General features: G+C 42.0%; 1 protein-coding gene across 1 annotated transcript in view; it reads left to right on the top strand.

The window, feature by feature from the left end:
* Positions 1–949: 949 nt before the first annotated feature.
* Positions 950–21,038, top strand: part of gal3st1a (galactose-3-O-sulfotransferase 1a) — a gene marked incomplete at its 3' end in the record, with an annotated part of 47,629 nt that continues 27,540 nt past the window's right edge. Inside the window, exon 1 of the mRNA XM_084322687.1 lies at positions 950–1,036. The remainder of the gene's footprint in view (positions 1,037–21,038) is intronic.

Raw genomic sequence — 21,038 nt, forward strand, 5'->3', positions numbered from 1 at the left:
GTGTGTAATCTAAGGTTCTTCTATGACTGACAATGCATCTATAATATTGCTTTGTGGTTGGCCTGTCTGTCGTTGTGGTTGGTCTGTTTGTTTGGATAATAGCTTTATTATAGCCTGATAGAAATGATGATGTATATGTAATATATCGTGTGTGTGAATAAATTCATTGATTCATTCACGTCGCTGTAGCTGTATCTGTGAAACGTAATATCGAACGCACTGGCAGACTTGATCAATTTCAACCACATTCTTCCAAAACCATATAGACAAGGCTTTGCTAAATAACCATTTAGAACAATACAGAGAAAGAGCAGGCTTGATCAAGTGGCACAATTGAGGCCTTTGTGCATTTGTTCTTTTTTATACTAGTTGCAACCCCTGCTATATCAGCTTGCAGCTCTGACTCCGGTGTCAGCACTCAATAGCCCTCTGTAGTCACAGAATAGGACATATACCCCCTCCTATCGCTGTCCCTCGCTCTCTTGCTCTCTCCCTCCCTCTCTGTCCCTTGCTCTCTCTCAGTCTCTCTGTCCCTCGCTCTCTCTCTTGCTCTCCCTCTCTCTCTGTCCCTCGCTCTCTCTTGCTCTCGCTCTCTCCCCTTGCTCTCTCCCTCCCCCCTCTTTTACACACACACTGACAAGTGCAGTCCCCTGACAGAGAGCCCGACGTCACAGATGAGCCTCCCCGTAGTGCCCATTTCAGCTGGATCAGTTTTTGAATTGAAATTGGTAGAGAGGAGGCAGAGGGCCACTGACATCAGGTGTGCTTGAAGAGGGAGGGAGAGAGAGAGAGGGGAGAGAGAGAAACGATAAGACTCGTTGGAAGATTGGGTGTCGGAGCAGTGGACATGTAACTGGACTGTGGTGTTAGTGACAGCACGTGTGTGTGTCAGGATCAGACATACACAACAGCAGAGAAGACAACCTCTCCTAGACCACAGGAGCTGAGGGGAAAGGCTGAGGACCGTCCGCTCCCAACAATGCACCCGTGGAGGAGTTACTGACATAGGTTTCTGCGTGGATTTATGCACAAGAGGGTAAGGTGCCAATTGAACTCTCAGCTCTATTCTAATTAAATGGTTTGAACACACGTTTTCTTCATACATGGTCTGGATATGTTCCGAGACACATAATATTTTTAAAAGAAAACATAGTATGGTTCAAAACATTTGATAAATATGATCAAAACATAATGTCAATTTAACATTTAATAAATAGATATATACTTAAAACATTATTATTATTATTATTATTATTATTATTATTATTATTATTATTATTATTATTTATTATTATTATTATTATTATTATTACTATTATTATTATTATTATTATTATTATTATTATTCAACATACTTGGGTAGATATACAAAGGAAAAAACATTTCAGCAAAAGGTTTTGTCTGTATTATCTATTCTACCTGATCAGCATCAATGTTTTCTTGAGTTTCTGTCACTGACGCTCAGACTATCAACATGGTTAAGACTGAGTGAGGGTTATGTTACCGTGCGAGTGGTTTGGGCAATTTAATGGAGGGTGTGAAAGAACATTTGAAAGTGTGTGTTAAGAAGGTATTAACACTTTTGAATGGTGTGAAAGTCATTCTTTACAGGTGCCACTCGGTGAGTTTCCATTTTGATGATATAGTTCCACGAGACACAGTAGAGGGTTTCCAGAATATATTTACAATAAAAATAAAGATAAGATAAGCTACAAAGGCTTCAAATAGACATACAGATGTTAACCTGTATCCTGATCATTGGCCCAGTCCTATATACTGTAACTTAGGTGTATCACTGAGGCACAAGAAAAGCTGCTAAGAAGATATTCATACTGAGCGCTGTTTGCAGGCAACGCTAATATTGCCAGAACACTGCTGTGTGATTGGATTGTTTTCGTTACCATGCGTAGTGTGTGTATACTATACAGACAATAAGAATTGTAATTGCACCCCTGTTCTGTTGCTCTCCTGCACAGTTAAAGCTGTGAACTTCTTTCATGCAACAGTTGAGTCTGTCCTTTTGTATGGCAGTGAATGCTGGACCTTGAAGCCCACCCTGCAGAAGTCCTTGGATGGGTGCTACACCAGAATGATGCGTGTGGTGCTCAACATCAACAGGGATGAGCATGTCACTAATGCAAACTTGTATGGGGGGGGTGCTAAGGGTGAGCGAGAAAGTGGCAGTCAGGAGAATGAGGCTGGCAGGTCACTGCCAGAGACATCATGAGATGCCAACCAGCAAACTTGTGCTGTGGGAACCAACACACGGGCATCGATCACGAGGACGTCCCACATTACAGTAACCTACGTGGACGTACTCAGGAGAGATGCGGGAACAGAATGCACCGGCGAGCTAGCCAGATGCATGGAGGATCGGGATGACTGGAAGCACCGATGGAGGGCCCGTCCGAGGACGACCTAGATAGATAGATAGATAGATAGATAGATAGATAGATAGATAGATAGATAGATAGATAGATAGATAGATAGATAGATAGAAGCTGTAGTAGACAACTTCTGAGAAATTAGCAAAAGTGAGTTTACCTGCCGAGCAGAAATAGAGCAAGCTCCGCATCACTTTTCAAGCCCATGCATGTGTGAAAACAAAGGTTTTCCACAGACTCCTAGAGGCACCAGCAGCTTTAAGCTGAATTAGAAATATATATATCCTGTATATATGTATTTCCCAGCCTCTGATCGACAGGTGGTTTTGTTTACTTTTTGACGAGGAACGCAACAATGGTCTTAGTTCTCCACAGAAACACCACTTGGCAGGCCAAAAACACCTGATTGGCTTGAAACGTGATGCAGAGCTTACTCTATTTCTGCTGGGCAGGTAAACTCTCTCTTGCAAATTTCTCAGAAGCTGTCTACTGCAGCTTTAAGATGTAATGCCTGAGACTAATCAGTAAAGCTCACTAGACTGGATTCCTGGTATTCTGACTACTATTTCACCACATGCACAAGACAAAAAAAGGAACAGCATCCAGGCCCCCCATCACACCGGCCTCTGAAGGAGAGCAAAATGTCCCCCGTCATGCCTTCATAACAAGCCCCTCAGGGAGCTCAGACAAAAGGGCAGAAAATAGCCCTTTTTCTCACGCTGTTTGGTGTGCAATGTTTGTGGAACTCACTGATGATAAGAACGAGGGAGCCGGACACTGTAACTTCAGTGTATGGGACTGTAAAGGTTTATTCAATCAATAGAAATAAATCAGGCCTGAGACACCTGCCATGACCTCTCTGAGACACTAAAGCGCAAAGTCCCAATCACCCTTTAACTCTCAAGGGCCAATTATATGTCTTTAAATAATCACAACATATGTCTTGTGCCTGTATTCTTGCAAATATTTCACTTGGGAAAGTTCTGTTTAATGGGATATTTCACTTTAGTGTGTTATGTTTCAGCAGTCTAACCTAAAGTCATCTACATTCTACTGTACAAGTAAGCTAGCGACAACTGCTGTCCCTGTCGTCCTCTGTCAACACCACCATTCCTCCCAGGTGTCAGGCTCCTCATTCACTTCCATTCATTTTGAGGACCTAGTCTAGTATATCTGAAGTATGATATATCATACTTCTGTGCAGATTTCAATAAAATAGACAATTCTGAGTCAAAGGTACATGTTGTTTTGACATTTGATGTGTGTTTACAGATTTATTACCTTTGAAAAATAAAAGCAGATCCGGTCAATTTGTTATAGGTTTGAGTGTACTGTGGTTACCATGGTTACGTGCTGCCTTGATGGAAGAACGATTCTAAATATTCTGTGAAAAGTTGACAGTTGGTCAAACTACACCTCAAGTGAGAAATAGTTCCTATACTCATAATTAGCTCCAACAAACAAGTAATGTTAACTCAGAAAAATATATTACACAGAATAATATTGCTATATATTGTTTATTTCTACTTCAGAAGTATGATATTGGTCCTCAAAATGAATGGAAGTGAATGAGGAGCCTGACACCTGGGAGGAATGGTGGTGTTGACAGCAGACGTGGTCACTAGCTTTCTTGTAGATTACTTTAGATAGTGGTAAGACTGCTGAAACATGACAAGTTCTACTAAAAGTGAAGCATCCAAGTGAATGATTCTCAACATTGAGTCCGGGGATCCCCAGGGGTCCCAGAAATACAGTTTAATTTCACCTTTTCATTCACTAGAAGTTGGCTCAATGAGAGAATATACTGTAGGCTACAACAGAGACCCTTTTGATCTGTTTCAGTTTCTACTGTAAATCAAATCAAATCTAATTTATTTCTAAGGTCTGACAACACACGTTAATGTCCCCATGAAATCCAAAATAAAATGTAAAATAAATAAATAAAATTAATGCAACACTCCCAGACATACCCCACGCGAAGGTAAGGAAAAACTCACTAAAAACCTAGCAATAGGAAAAAAGCACCACAGGCAATGTGGAGGGGAGAAACCTTATAGAAGGGCCGTTCAAGGGGGGATCTCCCTTCTTAGATGTCGCTGATAGTGTTGCTATAAAACAGGCGAAACAGTTGATAAGCATGTACATATACGCGTAATGAAACACAAATAAGTACATGCAATAGCAACTGGGGTACATAAGAACATTTTGAAAGATTGAAAATAGAGCTGATGACGGATCCATTTGAGGTATGGGGGGCGGGGGGGGGGGGGGGGGGGGGGGGCGTCGAGAGGGTCGCATCCTCCCGGCCATCATCACAGGACGTCCACCACTCCGGTCATCACCTCGAGACATCCACTCACAGGGAGACGGGGACAGGCGTTAGACAGTTCTCTACTGTTATCTCTTCAGCTATAGCAGATGTATGGAATTCTGGACTAACGACCTGCTCATGACCTAATGTGCATCAACGTAGAGGTCCTTGACACCAAAAAGGCTGTGCATGGCTTGCTTGCTGCCAAACTGCTCGATACATTGTGTCATGCATTATATACCTCTTATAAGCCTCTTCAACTCATTCAGAACGCAGCGGCCCGCCTGATCTCAAACCTACCGAAGTCGGCCCATGTCACCCCACTTCTTAGGGACCTGCACTGGCTCCCCATTGCTGCACGTATCCACTTCAAGGCCCTCGACCTAGCATACCGTGCGGCAAAGGGAACCGCTCCCGCCTACCTCCGGTCAATGGTCTCTAACTACACACCCTCAAGACCCCTACGCTCTGCATCTTCTGGCCGCCTCAGACCTACTCCTATCCAAGCTCCGGGAGGGTCATCAAAGAGAAGTCGCCTATTCTCAGTCCTTGCCCCACAATGGTGGAATGAACTACCCACCCCAGTTAGGACAGCCGAAACACGTCCAATCTTTCGCCGTCGACTAAAGACGCACTTCTTCAACCATTATCTGAATAGTAGCACTCAACACTTTGATGAACATTGTTGCTCAGCTGATAGAGTTGTGCCCTTCCTGATGGCTTGTCGTACAGAACATGTAAGTCGCTTTGGATAAAAGCGTCAGCTAAATGACTAAATGTAAAATGTAATGTATACATATCATGGGTGTCAATTATTATATGGTGTGACATAAACCTATATTATATATGTATTATGTTATATGTATTATGTATATTATTTTTTATATGCATTATATTATATATTATACTGTTATATACTGTATACCATAAAATACCACAGATGCAGGATATATTTTTTTTTATCCACTTTTTCTCCTCTTTTTCTATTTTTCTCCCATTCCAATTACCCGCTGTGCCCATTCTCCCCTCCTCTGTCTTGAACGTTGCTCGCATATGCCCCCCACTGGCCGGTTGTAGGGAGGATAGAAGCCTTGCATCACGTGTCCTCTCCGATACACGAGGAGGCAGCCTGTCACATCTTTTCACCTGTCAGCGCGGACTCTCATTGGCGAGGTGTAACGTGTGGGAGGCTCACACTACCCCCGCCATTTCCTGTCTCTGCTGTGCAGGCGTCCCCAACCGACCTGTAGGAGTCGCTGTCCACAACGTCCAGATTACCACCCATCGACTTCCACCCGCTAACTCTGCCAATTGAGTTAGTATGACGACTGGCCCAAGCCGGATGCAATGTCCGCTGCGCCACCCAGCCGCCGGTCACAGATGCAGGACTTTGAACTGGATATAGATCCAGACTTCAATCTATTGGATAATATAGATAGGAACTGCTGTTATTATACAGAGCAGAAATTCAATGCAAATATCAAATATGAACAGGGGCTGTCAATGATCCATTTTAACAGTAGAAGCATGTATTCCAATTTCCATACATAACATAAAAGATTACTTAGCACTATTTACAAAGCCATTCAACATCATAGCTATCTCAGAAACGTGGGTGGATGAGAGGGGTTCGGATTTTGCATTGGAGGGTTATAAGTTCTACTGCATCAACAGAGATAGGGGAAAGGGGGAGGAGTAGCTTTGTTCATTGATGAAGGGTTATCTCATAAGCTTGTAGGCAACATGTCAGTAGCGACGGCAGAGTTTTTTTTTAATGCATTACCGTATAAATAATTATGGAGAATTCTTTTAATATTATTGTTAGCTGTCTCAACGGAACAAAAGACTACATTATTTTGTGGGGATTTTAATATTGATTTATTAAATCCAAACAAACACAAATAACCTGAGGCATTTATTGAAACAATGTATGCTATGAGTCTCTTTACACTCATCTCAAAACCAAGTAGAATAACTTCCGACTCTGCCTCACTAGACAACATATTCACAAACAATTTGGAAAACAATACAATAAGCGGCCTGCTCTTAAATGATATCAGTGACCACCTACCAGTCTTCGCAGTCTATAAATGTATGTACTGTATGAGGAGGAGGGAGACAAAGGAAACTAAACTCAAGAGCTTAATAACGGAAGAAGCTGTATCTTCACTGAAAAACGAGCTGTTAAAATTAAATTGGACGAGCATATATCAAGCACCAGATGTCAACGCAGCTTATGAATTATTTATTAAAAAATGTTATGCATTATATCTGATATACACTGCCCACTTAAACAATACAACAAGAAAAACAAGTATGCAGAAAAGCCATGGATGAATACAAAATGCTTGCAATAAAAAGAATACTCTATACAGGTTATTTATAAAACATAAAACTAAAGAGGCAGAGTTTAAATACAAGAAATATAAAAATAAACAAACTAATATTATGAGGATATGTAAGAAGAAATATTATAATTAGTTATTAGATAAAAAGCAGCATCATTAGAAACAGAAAAACTTACCTAAACTATACCCAGATCATTTCATAGACAAAGACATGCAGGAAAACTTCAACTATGAACAAGGTGGTGGAGGGATTTAACAACCTCTTTGTAGATGTGGGCCCTAGACTGGCTGCTGAAATAAACAATACTGGTACACCTTCGTGTACTGAGCACAAAGGTGGAAAGAAAATAGCAGAATCAATGGGTCTCATTCCCGAACGAAGTTACGACAAAAAATTTCGTCTTAGCCAGATTTCGGCCCATTTAAGACATATTAGGGCTGGGAGTGGGAGTCCCCAAATTTTCCTGAGATCAGATTTGATCGTGGCTGAGAGCAGATTTAAGAGTGCTGAGGAGCACACTTAAATCTGCTCTCAGCCACGATCAAATCTCATGATTGATTGACTAATTTAAAATGTCATTATAACTTGACAGACTGTGTTCTCATAGTGATTCCTTCACGTCAACGCTACAGGCCTCCTTGGAATTAATTACTTAATCATAATTAAAATAAATATGACAATATTTGTACGATAAGAAATTACGCATTTGATGTCGGAAAAATAAATAATATGGATTCATCTGATCACAGGGCAGCTGCTTAACCATATCTGAACCAGCTATTTTGGACAAATGTATAATTACTTTAATTACTCAGATATTCAAACACAATTATGCAATTATTGTGAAATGATTGAAAATAATAATTATTTAATGCCTTCTGTGGAATTTGTATTTCTTATTTGTTACACATCTGTTTTAATGATTAATTATATACATTTGAAAGAATGCAGGTCAACATGCAATGTATCCCATTGATTGGTATACGATGGGACAGACCTTTGTTTGATTGATTGATTGATTGAAAACTTTATTAACAGATTGCAGAATGGGTACAGTACAGTACAGCTCAATTACATAAGGGGATGCAGACCAGAGAAATAATTTCGTCTTGTTTACATCAGGGTCCCCCATTTTCAATTCATCATAACATATATGACACACACGACACAGACAGTACTGCTATACATCTTTTTTTTGTATTTTATTTTTTTATTATTTTTTAAACAAACATATAAACAAACATGACAACACACGATAAGATATACAAGCATTATTAACAGTGCACATCCAATGAAATCACCATATAGTTAAATGTCTTATACAGGATATACCCCCAATACCTGCTATCTAATACCCTACACACATATGCTCTAGCTCGTACCCCCCCCCTCCCGGACCCCCCATTGGATAATCCATCCATTATCCCTCACTCCTAACCAGACACTACCATTATATGCTAGCTTTTATTTTCTCCACCACTTCTAACCAGATTGTCATTTTGGATTCATTGAGACCCAAAATTCTTGCTGTAGATATTTCTTGATAAATCACATCGAGATATGTAATAATCCAGACCTTTCGGCAAATTTTTTCCGGTTGGAACCATCGTGATGCTATCAGCTTTTTAGCCACTGTGATACCCGATAAAACCAATCTCTTTAGCTGTGGATGTACTGCACACTCAAAAACATCATTCAGCAGTAATACAGAGGGGTGTACAGGTATATTCAGAGTTAAGAGATTTGATAATTGCTGGGTCACCTCTTTCCAGAATATCTTAACTGGTGGGCAGTCCCAGTACATGTGCATAAATGTCCCCTCGTCCCCATTTGTACATAAGGAGCATTTGGAGTCTTGTTTAAGACCCATTTTTTCAGTCTTATAGGAGTCAAGTATGTCCTGTGAATATAGTTAAGATTTATTTGTTGATGGTCCGGGTTCCTTGATGTAAATCGAACATTTGCCCAGGCTTCTTGCCAATCAAAATCACTTTCCAGGTCTGGTATATCCCTCCTCCAGACGGAGTCTAGGTGGAGGGTTTCATACGAGGACGTTAGTAATTGATGATAAAAATCTGAAACAAAACCTCTCGATGTCTCTCTTTCATAGAAGAATTTGTGGTATCTGTGGTGTTCAATTGCTATTTCTTTTTTTTTTAACTTAAATTTTTATTAAACATTTATAGACATACAACACAACATATACAATAACATCAACAACACTATTAAACAGACATAAACAATAAAGAAAAAATGTAATACTCAAAAACAAAATAAAAAATACTGACTTGAGCAGAAATTCCACAAACATAAATAATAAAATGGAAAAACATAAAACAGTTGTCATACCCTAAACAAAAATTAAAATAAAAAAGCTAACTAAAGCAGCGTTTTGTGACATGGGTTCAGAGACCCTCCTTGAACCTCTTTCCTCCTTTACCCTTTGCCCTCTTGTGTTGCAGCATGCTCTTTGTGTTGGTGCATATTTTCCCTTCAGCTCTGGGGTTATAAAGAATCTGATTATGTTTTTCCATCCAAACTCTTTCCATATCCTCTATCCTGTTGTTGAATGTTGCACCTCGCATATGTTACCCCATTCCTTCCCTGTTATTCCTATCTCTAGTTCTCTCTCCCATTTCTCCCTTATGTAATCGGTTGTGTGTCCCTTGCTGGTCATTATTCAATTGGTATCTTTAATGGAACACCGTGAGACTTCAAACATAACAATAACTGTGTGTAAAAAAAAATTTGGACTCTGTGAGATACATTTTTTTGCGTATTTCTTCATAACTACAAAAACCCTGTTTGTTAAAAACATCACCTAATGAGTGTATGCCTTGCTTTTCCCATATAGGGAATCTTATAGGTCGTTTTCCAATCAAGAGTGCATTGTTATTGAATAAGGGAGTATGATTATGCCATTTATGTGGGTTAGAATATTTTTTTTGTGTTTCACGCCATATCCGGATCGCATGAGTAATTATGGGGCCAAATTTCCGTTCGCATTGCTTAATTGATAATTTAGTGTATGCTATGTCCTTCAGTCTATGTGGGGCTACTATATTTTCTTCTAATTTTCTCCAGGATAGTAATGCTTGGGGATCAAACCATGTTGTCAATGGTCTTAAAGTGTACGCCTTGGGCGGCTATGTGGCGTAGTGGGCAAGGCGCTCGCCACGAATGACGGAGACGCTGGGCTTGCCTGTTCGAGCCCAGTGCTCCACATTGCTTTCAGTTTAGCTGGCCGTCCATACTAATACACATTGGCCGTATTAGGGGGTGGGAAACTGATGGGTGGGGATCGGGCGTTGTGGACAGCAACTCCTACAGGTCGGTTGGTGCGCCTGCGCAGTAGAATCAGGAAGTGTCGGGGGCAGCGTGAGCCTCCCACGCGTTACTCCGCGCCACTGAGAGATCGAGCTGCGCAGGTGAAAAGATGCGACTGCTGTTACCTCAAGTACCGGAGGGGACTTGTGCTATGTATGACTTAGTCCACATTGCAGCCGGCTTGTGGGAGGCAAGAAACAGCGTTCGTGACAGGGGAGGGTTGAATTGGATGATACGAAATTGGGATGGGAGAAAATATAGAAAATGGGAGAAAAAAGTGGATAAAAAAAAAGTGTACGCCTTAAAATAGTGGAAAAAATCTGGAAATGCCATACCACCGTCTGCTTTGTTTCTCTGTGCGGTGGATCTTTTTATACGTGGTGGTTTGTTATTCCAAATAAATTTGTATGTGGAGGAGTGTAATTTTTTCCAGTAACCCTCTGGAGGGGGTAACGGTAGCATTGAGCTGAAGAAGTTGATTCTAGGTAGTACGTCCATCTTAACTATTGATATCCGTGCCTGTACTGAGTTTTTAAGTTTTGACCACCTATCAAGGTCGTCTTTGATTTTGTTTTGGATTTTTATGTAATTGTGCTTCACCGTTTGTCTTATGGTGGGGAATATTTCCACTCCCAAACATCTAAAGTGTTTTACCATAGGTATCTCTTCTGGGAGGGTTATATTTTTTTTTGCAGGGGCGTTAAGTGGAAGGAAAGCCGACTTCGGCCAATTTATCTTAAATCCCGATAAATCTCCAAAGTCCTCAATCAACTTGAGCAGATGAGGCAATGTGGTGTTGGGGTTTTGCATGAACAGTATTACGTCGTCCGCATATAAACTAATTTTATGTTGTGTGCCCTTGATTACGATTGGTTCTATGGATTGGGATTGTCTTATATATTGTGCTAAAGGCTCTAATGATAGATCGAATAGTCCGGGACTAAGAGGGCAACCCTGTCTAGCTGAGCGTGATACCGGAAAGATTCCGGAGGTGATTATACCTGTTGTAATCATGGCCGATGTATACTACTTTAATCATATCAATGAAACCTTTACCTAACCCCATCCTTTCTAATACTGCCAGTGCCCATAGATACGACCATTCCAGCCTGTCAAAAGCTTTCATTGCATCCAGGGACAGCATCGCCTTAGGTATGGTGTCGTCCTTGTCAGCATCTAGTACGTGCAGTAATCGTCTTATGTTATCAGTGATCAAGCGGCCTCTTATGAAGCCAGTTTGGTCCGGATGAACTAAAGACGTCATATGCTTTTGTAATCTGATGGCTAATACCTTAGAGTACAGTTTGATATCGGTTCCAAGGAGGCTTAAGGGTCTATAACTACCGCACTCGGTGGGGTCTTTGTCTTTTTTAAGGAGGACTGTTGAGTGCAATATTGTCGTTCTTATGGAAGTTCCCCTCCTTAACTGAGTATAAAATCATATTTAGTAATAAGGGTCCAATTATGTCCCAACAAGAGAGGTACATTTCTGGTGGGATACCGTCTCTTCCAGGAGCCTTACCACTTTGCATTTCGGATATGGCCTTCTTGAGTTCCTCTAGTGTGATCGGTGTTTCTAACTGTTTAGCGGCATCCTCTGAAAGTTTAGGGAGATTAATTTGATTAAGATATGTGTCCATTTTGTTTTGATCGAATGTCGTTTCTGATTTATACAAGTTGGAGTAGAATTCTTTGAATGTCGCGTTTATTTTTTCAGGGTCTGTAACAAGTACTTGTTGTGCTCTAATGGTAGTTATATCTGCAAATTTTGCATTAACTCTTAATCGCATAGCTAATAGGTGACTTGGTTTAGAACCTTGAGAGTACTGCTGTTGTCTTGTGCTACGTATTTGTATTTCCGATTGTTGTCTGTATATGGCATTAATCTCTTTTTTTAGTACATTAACTTGATTTTCCAGTCGAATCGAGTTGTTGTATTGTAAAGAATTAAATAACGTTGAGTAAAGCGTTTCCAGTTCAGCCAGTTTTGAGCATCGATTCTTGCGCATTTTGGAGGAAAAGCTATCAGTGAAATCCTTGATCATTCCCTTTACCGACATCCATAATATTCTGGGGTCCTGCACCGAGTTTGCATTCCTCCGTAGGAATACTGTAAGAGCTTCTTTGAGTTGTGTAATGAATTCCTTGTTATTAAGCAGCATCGAGTTAAATCGCCATCTTGGGGCTCGGGAAGATAGTATACCAAATGTTCCTTTTAGGAGTAAATAACAGTGATCTGATAATGCATTGGGTATCATTTCCACATCATATGTATCAAATAGTCTTGGGGATGCAAAAACATAATCTATTCTGGATAATGTGTTATGTCTCGCAGATCAACAAGAGTACTTCCGGGTTGTGGGGTTAAGTGATCGCCATAAGTCATTTACACCTGTAATCTTCGACCAATCCTTTAATGCATTAGATGAATTTTTTTGTTCGTTGGAAAAGGGGGTAAGATTTGTCCATCCTTGGATTCCAAATGGCATTAAAAATCCGCACCAATTATAAATGAGTAATCGGGAAGGTCTAACATTGCTTTGGTAAGTGTAGTGAAGAAACCAACTTCGTACAAATTTGGGGCGTATACCGCTACCAATGCTATTTTCCTGTTCTTGTGTACAATCTTAGCTATAGTTATCCGACCATCTGCATCAGACCATACTCCCTTCAATTCAATATTCAACTTCCGTCTAACGTCTAGTACTGCTACATCTATACATTTATGACATAACAGATTTGCAAATACAGTACTGTTTGTGATACAAAAAGAGTCCAGAAAAGAGAGTACATTTGACGTAGAAACTGTTGGAGGAGGTTGGGTAGGAGGGGTGGTAGACTTACACTGTACAAGCATGTACATTGTAATATTGACAAAACCATACTTGGTCATTTACTGTACATTGGAGGGGGTTGATATAGCTATAAACCTGCATTCCTTCGAATATATCATTAATCAATTAAACTTATATTGAAATACACTATATAGCCTATACACCAACACTGAAATGACAGTGGATAAATAAATAAGAACTAAAGCTAATCGGTGGAAATAGACTGCATTAATATTCCATAACAAGTCTTGTGTGCGCCTACGAATGAAAAGTAGCCTATAGGCTTAATTATGGAATAATAAGCCATACTGCGTTCATTCATTACGCCCGCCGTAGGCTATATATATTATATTTCATTTATTCATTCATATACAGTACTGCCGCGCACGTGTGTGTGTGTGTGTGTGTGTGCGCGTGCGCTGCGGCAGGTGTACCGCGAGCTGTATATGATGCCAATACATTAATCTAATCTAGTTTTGATGGCACGCAAGCGTGATTACGAAACCTAGCCGCATTTCTCGGAGACGCTCTCTGATTGGCACTGACTGACGCTAGGTTTCGTAATCACGCGGCTCGCAAGACTTGCAAAGCACTTCCGCCATTCCATTTGCACACAGCTGCATCACTAGTTACCTTATAAGGAGCTCTGGAGGCGGTGTTTTGTATGCAAATGACCTGAACGGGAACGCGCTTTCGAGTTTAAGACAGAATGCCATTCTCCAAGCAGATATCAGATCATATAATTTGTGCGACCTTTTCAGCCACTTAAGACATATTACCAGCACGTTCAGGACTCAGAGTGAACTTGTCATTGATTATGTCTCAGTGGTTCCAAGATAAGACTTCCAGAATATATCTTTGAAAAAATGTCGGGAATGAGACCCAATGTCTTTGGAAACTGGAAAAAAGGAAATTATTGAAATAGTAAACAAATTTAAGAATAAAACATCCACAGATGGAGATGAAATAGACATGTCCCTGGTAAAAAAGAAAAAAAAGATTGAGGCAATTGCGGACCCATTTACACACATATGCAACCTGTCATTCAAAATGGGAATATTTCCACATAAAATGAAGATATAGCTAAAGTCATCCCAATATTTAAAGCCGGAGATAAACACCTATTCACCAATTATAGACCAGTATCTTTGTTGCCACAGTTCTCAAATATTATTGAAAAGCTGTATGATGAAAGACTGGACAATTTAATTGAAAAACTAAATATTCTTATGTAAAGTCAATATGGTTTTAGATCGGCTAGATCCACCTCCATGGCATTGATGGAGCTAGTCAAGGAAATAACGTGTATAGAGAGAGAAAAATATGCACTAGGAATATTCATTGATTTAAAAAAAGCTTTTGACACAATTGATCACAAAATTTTACTTGGGAAAATGGAAAGGTATGGTGTCAGAGGGGTACCCCTTGACTGGCTAAGAATCTACATTAGCAATAGACAACAATTTGTTCAGATGGGTCAGCACAAGTCAGGCTGCTCAAACATTATCTGTGGGGTCCCTCTCAATGGTCAGTTTTAGGACCCAAATTATTCATCTTATACATCAACATTATCTGCAAAGTGTCTAAAATACTGAAATGTGTTGTCTTTGCAGATGATACAAATATCTTATGCTCTGGGGTTGACCTGCAACAGCTATTAGAGGTAGCCAATACAGAATTGTCCAAATTAAAATGTTGGTTAGATGAAAATAAGTTATCACTGAATCTGAGCTAAACTAATGTAATGCTATTTGGAAATCATAAAACAAATATAGAAATTAATTTGGAAATTGATCATGTTAAAATTGATAGAGTGTATCAAGTTTCTGGGCATCATAGTGGACCACAAGCTCTGCTGGAAACACATAGGATATTTGTGCTCAAAGATATCGAGAATTGTTGGAATATTGCGTAAAAAAAAAAACGTTTTTGAACCAGAGGACACTTTACACCTTTACATGTCATATTGTATTGAAGTTTGGGGAAACTCCTACAAAACCAACCTACAAAATATCTGCACATTACAGAAAAGAGAGATAAGGATAGGCCATCATTGGGCGGCTACGTGGCGTAGTGGGCAAGGCGCTCGCCACGAAATCTGGAGACGCTGGGCTCGCCTGTTCGAGCCCAGCGCTCCACATTTGCTTTCAGTTTAGCTGGTCGTCCGTACTAATACACATTGGGCGTATTAGGGGGTGGGAAACTGATGGGTGGGGATCGGGCGTTGTGGACAGCGACTCCTACAGGTCGGTTGGTGCGCCTGCGCAGTGGAATCAGGAAGTGTCGGGGGCAGCGTGAGCCTCCCACGCGTTACTCCTCACCACTGAGAGATCGAGCTGCGCAGGTGAAAAGATGCGACTGCTGTTACCTCAAGTACCGGAGGGGACTTGTGCTATGTATGACTTAGTCCACATTGCAGCCGGCTTGTGGGAGGCAAGAAACAGCGTCCGTGACAGGGGAGGGTTGAATTGGATGATACGAAATTGGGATGGGAGAAAATATAGAAAATGGGAGAAAAAGTGGATAAAAAAAAGGGATAGGCCATCATTCATGTCGGTTATCGAGATCACACTAACCTTCTGTTTTCTTAACATGCAGGCAGAAAAGTGGCCATTTTTGTTTTCGTTTTTGAGGACTGCATACCCTTTTTGCAAACCAAAATACTATACTTTATATTATAGCACATGCATAAGCCTGGTCTCTTTTGAAAGATAACATTCTGAAGTTTACGATACAATAAAGAAAGATCACTTTTAGTGCTAATGAAATAGAGTAACATAGGTCTGAACTTGAGTTGTAGAAAAACTTGTTACTCAAGTTTTTCTGTAGTAGTTAGTAGGCCAGAAGTAGTATTTCCCCAGAAATTCGTATGGCTTAAAAAACTCCCGAAATCCATAGCCTGAACCCTTATGTAGTACATGTTCAGATTTCATAACGATCCGTTCAGAAATGAGTGATTAGGAGTGATTTTGGTCAACTGTGTACAAAAGAAAAGCTCAGTTTTCTCATAGACTTCAATTCATTCTGCGGTTTTTCTCTTCCTGTTTTCGCTCGCAAGTTTTTCACCTAGATCCCTGATTCGTACATCCCCGGGTGGGGTATAATTGGAAAGCCACACTCATTGGCTACAACCCTCTTCAATCATTTTCGAGATCGCCAAATGATTGACGGAACTAGAGCCCCAAGAGTCTGTATTTTGCACAATACAGTGTACTTTGTACAAGCCTCAAATATCGGCATGTAACTCGAGAACCGCTGAACGGATTTTGTCACCTGAAAGGGCTATCGACAGGCAACAAATTCGATATATATATATTGTATTACAAAATATGCACACCCATGGGCGGCTACGTGGCGTAGTGGGCAAGGCGCTCGCCACGAAATCTGGAGACGCTGGGCTCGCCTGTTCGAGCCCAGCGCTCCACATTTGCTTTCAGTTTAGCTGGTCGTCCGTACTAATACACATTGGCCGTATTAGGGGGTGGGAAACTGATGGGTGTGGATCGGGCGTTGTGGACAGCGACTCCTACAGGTCGGTTGGTGCGCCTGCGCAGTGGAATCAGGAAGTGTCGGGGGCAGCGTGAGCCTCCCACGCGTTACTCCTCACCACTGAGAGATCGAGCTGCGCAGGTGAAAAAATGCGACTGCTGTTACCTCAAGTACCGGAGGGGACTTGTGCTATGTATGACTTAGTCCACATTGCAGCCGGCTTGTGGGAGGCAAGAAACAGCGTTTGTGACAGGGGAGGGTTGAATTGGATGATACGAAATTGGGATGAGACAAAATATAGAAAATGGGAGAAAAAGTGGATACAAAAAAAAATACAAAAAAATGCACACCCGAGCCACTAGTGGTCGCCAAAGTGCCGGTGGGCAAATCGTCCTAAAAAAGGCCCACATGTGGGTTAAGAGGTTTTAAAGAATCAAATTTGAAATTCACTGACCTGGTTAAATTCAAAACAGTGCAAATTATGTTTAAAGTAATTAATAATACAGTGCCTATGTTACGACCCCTGTGGGTCTAAGGGTAAAGGGCTGTAACATAAATGTTGGTTGAAAGAAATGGACCAAGTTTGTAAACACAAGGATATTTATTGGTAAATGCAAAGGAAGCACATGTAGCTCAAGGGTGAGCCGAGGCCAAAACAACAAACAAACACCACTATTCTTCAAATAAACCAACCTAATCTATGGTAAAAGAAATTACATTACCTAAACTACCCTTACCTAACTAAAACAGGAGAAAACAATATCCAAATGAAAAAGAGGGAAAAAACACATTAATGATACATACAAGAATGGAAATCATATAACAAAACAATCTATAGCTAACAATGCTCTCTCTGTGGCCATACACACACAAAGGTAGTTTCACTAACACAAAGGCCAATAAAGAAATGCAATAGTATCCAAAGTTCAATGTCACAAAATCACACCAGGCCTAGCCTCATGCCAGAGAGAGAGAGAGTGACTGAAGTGAGAAGCCATGTTTTAACAGGGTGTGGTGATCCATGATTGGGTGGTGGGTGATGGCTTCTGATTGGGTCTTGGAGTCTTGAAACCCATCCACCAATCGGTGCTGTGCTGCTATGTAGTCCACCAATGGAAGGGCAGGCATAGCCGGGACCAATGGTGGAGGACGGGTTCTGGCTGGAGGGAGGAAACAAAATGGAGAACAAGACACACACTGGGGAAGCACATACATTGGGATGTAACAGCCTATAACATTCATAAAATGTTCACAGGCAGAGATGGTATATACGGGTTAAGAGGGAAACTGCTCCTAAAACACCCTAGGGTACGACCTTGAAGCAAATGGGCATCTCGGTCTGTGGGGTGTCACTTTGGAACAGCTTGCATGAGAAATTAAACATTTGTAAAAATATTAGAAAATTCTAAAGCAGTTATAAACAAACATTCTTAAACAAATACATGAAAGAGGAAAATCTAGAGTAGTACTGTTACTTCTTATGATTATGACATATTCTATTCCTTGCAAATACTGCTTTATTTCCTTCTCTCAGTTTTTTTTATTTATTTTTGATCATTTACTATAGATAGAGAGCAAGAATCTGTCAATTGTGTGATGTAAGGAAGGGGCAGGACTAGATCAGCACTGCTTCTTTCTGCCCCTTCTCGAACCAAATTCTATGTTTTGGTTTATTTTTATTTGCATGTGTGAGTGTGTTTGTGTGTATATGTATAATTTGTATGTATGTGGGTATGTATATGTATGTATGTGTATGTATGTATATTGTTTTTGCTTTTATCAATTTGTTGTGATAGTTATGTGTGTTGGTTCGAAATAAATAAAAATCTATCTATCAATCAATCAATAATAATAATAATTATAGTTTTTATTTATAACACCTTTTTTAATCTCAAAGTGTTAACTTACAGGGGAAATAAAAGGAAAGCCCCCCTTTCTCTCTAATTGCAGCCTGGTCTTCCCGGTAGCACATCTTTCTTTTAGACTTTCGCCGATACGAAACATAAATATATTACATACAATAACGTACATTATGTACCTGTTTTTCTGTAGTCGAGATTAGTACTTTATTTATGTTTTCTGGTGAGATGTTGCTATGACAATTAGATTTGACTGCCTCCTCAGCTAATATTAATATATTTTATGATTTGCGAGTGATTCTTTCTGGTGGAAAGTCTGTGACAAGTCTGTGACTCTTATATTGCTGCGCCAGTTGATTACAGACTGCAGGGAGAATGCTGGAGTGAGACGGGATCATTTTCCACAGGAATACATTATTTATCACAAGGTCAGGTGACTGAGAGAGACACAGGGTATGGTATGGCAAGGCATAAAAGCCCTGCGGTAGCTCACTATAAATATTCACCAGGCCTGTGTTTGAAATTATTAGAAGTGGTGATCTATCAACAGGCAAAGTGAAATAAGTTCAACTTCGAAATTCTGCATTAAAAAAAAGGTAGGCCTTTAGAAATGTCTGAATAGGCTTTGTGTACTTAAAATTATAGATATATTCAGGGCAGCACAGGCACAGTACAACTGTGAGGTTTTGCCCGCTGCTCACCACCTTTTCTCTGTTTCTTTAAAGCCTACTGTTAGAAATTCCCTTCTCACTCACTCTCTCTAGCCCCCACCCTCTCGTTCTTTACTCTCGTTTACTCTCAGTGGCCACACCTGGACTATTATCAATTACCTCTCGCACCTGTGGTGGCAGGCTAATTAGTTCCCCTGTGGGCTTTAAATACCAGGGCTCTTCCCCTCGTTTCGGGTGGGGTCGTGTTGTATTCATGCTGAGTCATATTCTCTAACATCTAGACTTTTTCGGGAGATCCTCTGGTCTACCAATGCTGTAAGATGGATCTCTCCAGCCTTGAGATGTTTGCTCCAGCCTTCGTCTGCTGTCGCCGTAGCCTGTGGAGGAGACTGTTCTGCGCTCCCTGTAACTTCCACGGGAGGCACCCCAGCGTTCCACTGCAGACCCCAGCGCAGCTGTTCGTCCTGACGCACATCTAGACCAACGCGCATCTCCCGGACCCTCGAGCTTGGCACGCTCTCCAGTCACCAGCGCGCAACGCGCATCTTCAAGGGCTTGGCCACCTGTCGCCGTTTGCCTGGAGGGAGACATTGTACTGCGCTCTCTAATTCTCTACGGGAGGTATTCCAGTGTTCCACTCCAGACCAGCGCGCCAGATGCGCTCAAGCCTTCGCCACCTGCCGCCGTTTGCCTGGAGGGAGACACTGTACTGCGCTCTCTAATCCTCTACGGGAGGTATTCCAGTGTTCCACTTCAGACCTTCGAGCTTGGCACGCTCCTCCGTACCAGCGCACGGACGCGCATCTTCCAGACCTTCGAGCTTGGCACGCTCCTCCGTACCAGCGCACTGACGCGCATCTTCCAGACCTTCGAGCTTGGCACGCTCCTCCGTACCAGCGCACTGACGCGCATCTTCCAGACCTTCGAGCTTGGCACGCTCCTCCGTACCAGCGCACAGACGCGCATCTTCCAGACCTTCGAGCTTGGCACGCTCTCCAGACCTCAGCGCGCCGACGCGCATCTTCCAGACCTTCCTGCTTGGCACACTCCTCCTCGCAGACGCACCCCGATGCGTCTCTCTGTTCCGACGCGCACACCAAGGTGTGGCGCGCCACTCTGTTCCTCGGCTCCGACAGTGGCTACCCGGTGGACGACGCCCTCGCCACCGCCACTGTTCCGACGCGCACACCAAGGTGTGGCGCGCACTCTGTTCCTCGGCTCCGACAGCGGCTACCCGGTGGACGACGCCCTCGCCACCGCCACTGTTCCGACGCGCACACCAAGGTGTGGCGCGCACTCTGTTCCTCGGCTCCGACAGCGGCTACCCGGTGGACGACATCCTCGCCACCGCCGCTGTTCCAGCACTCTGTTCCTCGGCTCCGACAGCGGCTACCCGGTGGACGACATCCTCGCCACCGCCGTTGTTCCAGCACTCTGTTCCTCGGCTCCGACAGCGGCTACCCGGTGGACGACGCCCTCGCCACCGCCGTTGTCCCAGCGCTCTGTTCCTCGGCTCGGACAGCCAGCCACCCGGTGGCGATGCCCTCGCCCCGTTGCTGTCCCTGTACCATTACGCATACGCCTGGGTGAGTTTTGATTGTGATGTCACTCACCCAGTGTAGTGCCCTTGCCCCCGTTCCCGCTGCTGTCCCTGTACCTTTACGCATACGCCTGGGTGAGTTTTGATTGTGATGTCACTCACTCAGCGTAATGCTTTTTGCCCCCGTTCCCGCTGCTGTCCCTGTACCTTTACGCATACGCCTGGGTGAGTTTTGATTGTGATGTCACTCACTCAGCGTAATGCTTTTTGCCCC

The sequence above is a fragment of the Notolepis coatsorum genome, assembly GCF_963971535.1.
Source record: "Notolepis coatsorum genome assembly, chromosome: 10".
Taxonomy (NCBI): Eukaryota; Metazoa; Chordata; class Actinopteri; order Aulopiformes; family Paralepididae; genus Notolepis; species Notolepis coatsorum.